The following is a 7,584-nucleotide window of genomic DNA, read 5'->3' on the forward strand; positions in this document are numbered from 1 at the left end:
GGTGTCTGCCCCCCTCAGTAAGCATCAGACCCCTGAAGACAGAGCCCAGCTCGCTTTCACCTTGGCACGCTCCTTCCTTTCCCATGCCCACCCCATTCCATCCGGAGACACAGAGCCTTTCCCACAGGAGGCCCTGTACAAACGTATGTCAAGACCAGAAGCTGACGGGCTGGCTGATGGTCTAAGTAGTGACGACTAGCCCACTAGGGACAAGCCCTGCTCATTGATGTGGGCCCAGGGCACATGGGAGACGGTCTCTACAGCAGCAGAAAGTAACCAGGGCGTCTGTGCCCAGCTGGAGCTGCAGTTCTCCGTCCAGACGCTCATCTTTTCAACTGTGATTCTGGTCACAGCAGCTGGAAAAACAGCTCCAAGCACACGTATCCAGTTGACATACCTCCTACACTGTCAAAACGGATGGAAAGCGAGCTTGCACAAGCATTTTCCACGAATAGGTGAATGGATGGATGGAAGATACGGCACTGTGCTGCAAAGACATACCACCTCTCTTTCTAAGAAGACAGCGGGCACTGTTCACAACAGCGAAGGCATGGAAACAGCTGACCATCCGTCAACAGGCGAACAGATAAAGAAGACACAGCACACACGCGGTGGGCTGTTTCTCAACCAGAAAAAGGAGCGAAACGACGCCATCTGCAGTGACACACGTGCAACGAGAGGTTATCGTACAGACTACAGTAAGTCAGAAAGAGAAAGATGTAGAATCTAAAATATGATGCAAAGGGACCCATCTATGAAACAAACGGTCTCAGACATAAAGAGACTTGTAGTTGTCAAGCGGGGGTAGGTAGGAGAGGAATGGGCTGGGAGTTTGGTGTTAGTAGATACAAACTCTTACATACAGTATGAATGAACAACAGGGTCCTACTGTAGAGCACAAGGAACTATATTCAATATCCTGAGATAAACCATAATGGAAAAGAATATAAAAAAGACTGTATGCACACCATAACCGAATCACTCTGCTGTAGAATAGAAATTAACACAGCATGGTAAACCAATTATACCTCAATAAAATAAAAAAGAAGGCAGCTGGTTACTCTAGCCAGCTTGGCCATCTCTTCCAGCAATCCCAGTCCTGCTCACCTCCTAACTCAAAACATGCTGGTGCCTCAAGCAGCCACCACGTCTGCATCCTGGATCTGGGCAGGAGACACAAAACATCAAAGGATGGATGGACAGGACAGACCAGTTGTTGGTGTGAAAACGTCGGTCTCTCAGTCGTGTCCTGCTCTTTGTGATCCCATGGACTGTAGCCCACCAGGCTCCTCTGTCCGTGGGAATTCTCCAGGCAAGAATAGAGGAATGGGTAGCCATTTCCTTCTCCAGGGGGTCTTCCCGACTCAGGCATCCAACCTGGGTCTCCTGCATTGCAGGCAGATTCTTTACCGTCTGAGCCACAGTTGGGTTTACAGTTTACCCATGCCCGGTTAAGTAAACATAGGGACATTCTCTTCAATTCGGTAAATGGCAGTCCTTTGTAATGAGCAGCTGGGACCCTCAAGGCCCAGGACTGCACTGCAATGACTATCTCATGGTGGAGGACCTGAAAAGCAGCTCACCCGAAGCAGAAGTGATGCTTCTTTTTAAACTGGAAAACAAGATTCCAGGACTTGCTGACCTCTTCAGTAATGAGTCAGGAGAATGTCGATTAACGGATATTGTTCAAACAAACAAACATTTAATCTGTCCCTTTACGGTATGGTGACATCTTAAAAGTGGCTAAGAAAGCATTTCCTTTTTGAAAGAAACTTATGTCACGGAAAAACCATTTCAAAAACCAGCATTTGGAAATCACTTCCACCATTACATGATGATGTTACGAAATTCGATGGAAGGAAGTTGTCTCTGAAACCAAGGATCTATGCACACTCATAAAACAGAATATCCCAACTTGTCTTAAAATCTCTCAGTGAAGTGAATGAAATACAGTGTCTCAGGGGGCTTGAATCCAGTTAAATTATAAGTTGAACCCATAATAACATCATTATAGAGAGGACCCTTTCAAAATATTGTGACTTGAACCAGACCTTCAAACTGTTTGGTTCAACTGTCATGCAAAATATGACACCAAGATAGTCTGAAACAATAATACTCAATTCCATGGTTCTTACTAAAAAAAAAAAAAGAATCATTCTTAATACATTTAATTCCTCAACAACATCCATCTACTTCTTATATGTGCCCAGCACTGTTTCGTGCCTTTGAAATATAGCAGGGAATGATACAGACAAAAGTCTCTGCCCTCATAGAGCTCAGAGTCCAGTGGGAAGAGAGGGAAAACCTAACAGAATTATGTTAAATGGTAATAGTACCATGGAGAAAGGGCTTCCCCAGTGGTGCTAGTGGTAAAGATCCAGCCTGCCAAGGCAGGAGATGCAAAAGACGCAGGTTCAATCCCTGGGTCGGGAAGATCCCCTGGAGGGGAGAATGGCACCCCACTCCAGTACTCTTGCCTGGAGAATCCCATGGACGGAGGAGCCTGGTGGGCTGCAGTCCATGGGGTCGGGAAGAGTCGGACACGACCCAGGCAACTAAAGATGCACGCACGCCCTATGGAGGAAACCCCACTGAAGGGAAGAGCTGCAGGAAACGCTAGCCAGGGTGTGGGGGCAGGCGGGGCACTGGAAGGTAGAGCAGATACGAGCACAGACCCAAAGGGAGGCAGAGCCAGCTGTGCGGCCATCTGGGGAAAAGCATTCCAGACAGAGGGAGCAGGAGGTCCAAAGGCCTGAAACTGGAAATGCCCGGCTTTTTCGAGGAACAGCGAGGAGGCCGGTGCGGCTGGAGCAAAGTGAGAGAAGAGAAGAACGGTAGGAAGGAACGACACAGAAGCAAAGACCACGGAGGCCCACGATTGAACTATGACGGCCGCCAGCCACGTTGAGGACACCAAGCACATGAAACGCAGCTGGTCCAAACTGCATGTGCCATGGGGGTGAGGTGTAGACATCAGAGATGAAAACAGTGTTGACATACTGGGTTTAAATTATCAAAATTAATTCCACCTTGCTTTTAAATTTAGCTACCAGAAAAGTGTTAAATTATGAATGTGGCACTCCTGTGTAACTCGCTGTATTTCTACTGGACTCTGTTCATAAGTTACGGAGTCTTGTAGGCCACTCTAGGGACCATGGGTTTCACTGAAAGCAAAAGAAGCCACAGCAGGTTTTTGAGCATGGCAGGGATCTTCCCGACCACGGTGAGGACTACAGCCTGTATAGGGCGGAGGAGAAGCAGGTGAGCGATGATGCTGGCCTGGACCGGGGTGATGGCCGTGGAGGCAGCTCTGACTCGTCATATCCTACATCTGAATGTATGTTACAGGCAGAGTGATGGAGACTCACTGGTGGACTGGATGAAGGACATGAAAGAGAGAAGTGAAGCAAGGCCACAGGCTTGACAGATGAGTAAAACCAAGACAGGAGACTGGGGGAAGGACGTATTTACGTGGAAAAATCAGGAGCTCACTGTTGGGCGTGTGAAGTATGAAATGTCTATTAACATTCAAGTTGAAACGTTAAGTGGGCAGATAGACACACAGAACAGTACCTCAGGAGAGAAGCTGGGCTTGAGACAAAGAACTGGCAGGGGGTGGGGCGGTCATCGGCGTGTAGATCTTTCTTTTCATTATGGCAAATTCCAACATAGACAAAACTAGAGATAACCGTATGATAAATCTCCAGGTACCTACCAGCCACCTTCAACCATTATCAACTCATGGTCAGTCTTGTTTATCTCACAGAATTCCTCTGGAGAGAATTCCAGGCGGCATCCATACAGGGGGTATATAACAGCATGAGTGGGGAGAGGGCCACAGAGAGAATCAGAAGAGGGAGAGGAGAAGCCCCTGGCCTTCTAACAATGAGAAGTCAGGGAGCAGAGATGCTGAAAGGGACGGCCTAAAAGACAGGTGGAAAACCAGAAACACGCTCCCTGGAAGCCAAGTGAAGAAAGAGCTCCAAGGGAAAGGGTATGACCAGCTGGGCCCACACTGCTGGAGCCGCTGATACCAGGATGAAGACCAAGAAGGGACCGCTACGTGTAGCAGCAAGGAGGTCACTGCTGGCTGTGGCCAGAGCGCTGGTGCCCGGAGTGGTTTGGACAAGCCTGACTGGGGAGATGAGAGAGGGGGAGTGAAGGAAGCAAGGACTGAAACTGTTTGGGGCAGTAGCTGGAAGAGATGGATGGGGTCAAAGAAGCATTTTTTTTTTTTAAGATGGGAAAAATAGCAGCATATCGAAACGATCCAGTTAAGAGAGGAGAAGCGGTGATGCCGGGAGGAGAGGGAGGTGCTGAAAGAGCGTCCTGAATACATCTCAGGATGAAATTCAGAGCAAAGAAGAGCGGCTGCCCTCAGATAGAACCGTAAGTAGTTCACGCGGGAACACAAGACACCCAATCATTTTCACTTTTTATTTTATAAAGTGTATGATGTATTATTAGAACAGCCTTACTGTATATAAACACGCACACAGACACAACACACAAGGAAATTTGCTTAAAAGTTTTAACCAATACCAGAGCACAATCAAAATAAAGATTAATTAGAAGAAAATAAAATCATATCACCAAAGGCTACACTATGTAGCCTTCAGAAATACATATCTTAGCATATTCATATAATCGGTATTATCTTAAGTGTACAATAAAAGATCTAGAGAAGGTGAAAGTCTTTGTATCTAAGAATACACTAATTTTTATGAACTAAGATTTTTTTTAAAAGGCTGAGACACTATAACTCAGGAACTGCAATATACCTGCATTTGAACTCGAAAACTGCAACAAGAATCATGAAAGTGAAAGTGAAAGTGAAGTCGATCAATTGTGTCTAACTCTTTGCTATCCCATGGACTGTAGCCCATCAGGCTTCTCTGTCCATGGGATTTTCCAGGCAAGAGTACAGGAGTGGGTTGCCATTTCCTTCTCCAGGAGGTCTTCCTGACCCAGGGATCGAATCCAGGTCTCCCGCATTGCAGGCAGACGCTTTACCCTCTGAGCCACTAAGGAAGCCCAAATCATGAATCATGGGCCATTCTCAAAATCAAAAGTCACAGTGTCCCCAAAAGTCTGATTATTTGTCCACAGAGAAATGCAAATCAGTGAAAGGTCTTACTAGCAAGACAGGCCTGAACACAGCAACCCAGCGCCGTGCTGCTCGGCAGAGAGCAGGAGGTCGAGAAAGCAGTGCTGATTAGGCAGGTGGCCTAATCGTTAAGGGCCAAAGCTGTGAGGTCCCCAGAAATCCACAGAGGCACACAAACAGCTGCCCTGCTCCAGGAACAGTCCCGCACCACGGTGTGTGCTGAGCCCTGTGGCCGTTCCGAACACCTTCCACGTTTCCACTCACCCCTCTACAAGCCACCAGCCAAGCTCAGTGACAAAGGCTCAGGCCCAGGAGCGTCTTGCGGACGCACGCAGAGTCAGCTGGTGACACTGTCAGAATCCCCAGGCATGGCCACGGAACGTGGGCCTGCCGCAGCCGCCACATCCGGGGACACCACCGATCACCCATGTGAGAGGACCGCACGAGAGCACCGACACCAAGCCTGAGGACGCGGTGGATCCGTCGGACCAGCAGAGACGCCTGCGGCCACCCAGTTCGGCCAGCTGGACGGGGTCGGGGACAGCCAGCAGGCCCTCGACAGCATCCATGCGGTCCGACTAGAAGCTCCTCGAGAGCAAGGCTAGCCTGTCTGTTCACCGCGGCATGCCGGCTACAGTGTCTGGCACCGAGCAGATTCGTGAGAAATACTTATCGAACAAAGGAAAAAACGACTAGTTACGTTACACCACAAAGACAAGAGGAATAATGAAGGATGCTCAAAAATCACCAAATGGTTCACAGAACTCGGGAGAGCTGTTAATGGTAGCCAACTGGAGATGGGGGCGGGGCAGCTAAGTAAATCTGAACGACAGAATTGCACAGCATCGAGCTTTCCCAAAAGAGCATCCTCTTTCCTAACAGAGACGCTGAGATCGATCATGAACGACATGAAACAAGGGGACCTTGTGTGGAACTTGATTCAAAGAAAATACCAACTGTGTCAAAAAAAAAAAAAAAATTGAGACAAGCAAGGGAAACGTAACTGAATGGATAATCAGTGACGTTAAGAATGACAACGCTTTTGCTGGGGGTGATACTACGGGAGTTATGTTTTTTAAAATAATACTTTTTAAAAGATTCATCATGGAGTATTTATGGATGAAATATGATATCTTGGATCTGCTGTAAAATCATCCAAAAGGGGAGTAAGGGATAAGGTTGATGAATGTACAAATGGAACAGACAGTGCTGTGTGTAGATTACAAGATAAAACTGAGTGGCAGCCACCGAGATCACTTATGCTCTTTACCTTTGCAGATACATGAAAACTTCCATAGTAACTATAACGTCAACCTGCAGTCACTTTCCCTGTGCCTGCCCAGTGCAGAGAAACGTGGTATTCTGGGTCATATCTGGTCATGATCATATCATTGGGAGGAGGCCCACCGGGCAGATTGGATGGCCACTGCCAGCATCTTCCCCTGCTTCAGCTCCGTGTCCGCCCTGGGCCCACGATGCCTCCAGGCTCCCTCCCATTCGGGTTTCTCCTCTCCTGGCTCCATCCTACCTTCCCTGCCACCAGCTGGTTCTTTGTTTCTTCCTTAGCCCCTCTGGCTTTACCCAGTCACATGGGGATGGTGACCCACCTCTTTGTCCCAGGTCGTTCTCCTCCTTTCTCACAGTCCGAAGGTCAAAAGTCCCTCCTCCCCAACAGGGTCAACCTGTCTGCATCCTTTCTTCTTAATGGCACGCACATAACCAGTCTGTCCAGTTATTATTAAAGAGCCCATCTTTGCCCAGGTTTGTCAGACGGGCTGCTGTGAGCTCCCGTGTTGCTCCACTTACCTCCTCAGGTCGCTCCTGCTTTCCAGGACAGACACCGACCAGGGCTGGGTGAGTCAGCTACAGGGACGTGGGAGCCTGCACGGATGGGTCAGCCGGTTTCAGGGGTGTGCGTGCCTGCCAAGTGCCGAGCGCAGTGCCCCACACTGGGCTGCCGCAGTGAACGCAACAGACACAGATGAGCTCGCCTAAAGCTTACGATCCGGGGCACTTCAGTTCAGTCACTCAGTCGTGTCTGACTCTTGGCGACCCCCTGGACTGCAACACGCCAGGCTTCCCTGCCCATCACCAAGTCCCGGAGTTTGCTCAAATTCATGTCCATTGAGTCAGTGATGCCATCCAACCATCTCATCCTCTGTCGTCCCCTCCTCTTCCCGCCTTCAATCTTTCCCAGCGTCAGGGTCTTTTCAAATGATCTGGGGCAGGTCCTGTTAAAATCGGTTCAACTGCCCACATACCTTCCAGACTATTTCGTGAATCCTCTAGATATCTGTATCCCCACCAAGCTTCACACAATGCCCAACCCAGAACAGATCCTTAATAAATCTGTAGCAAATGAATGTTCCTCCAAGTCAGTGCACTTGTCTGAACATTTGTGGAAACCCGTGTAGTGTGGGGTCACCCTGGACTGAAAGGTATTTAGAGAGGATTTTTGATAAACACCTTTTCTCTTT

Source organism: Oryx dammah, unplaced genomic scaffold, assembly GCF_014754425.2.
Source record: "Oryx dammah isolate SB20612 unplaced genomic scaffold, SCBI_Odam_1.1 HiC_scaffold_21, whole genome shotgun sequence".
NCBI classification, from domain to species: Eukaryota; Metazoa; Chordata; class Mammalia; order Artiodactyla; family Bovidae; genus Oryx; species Oryx dammah.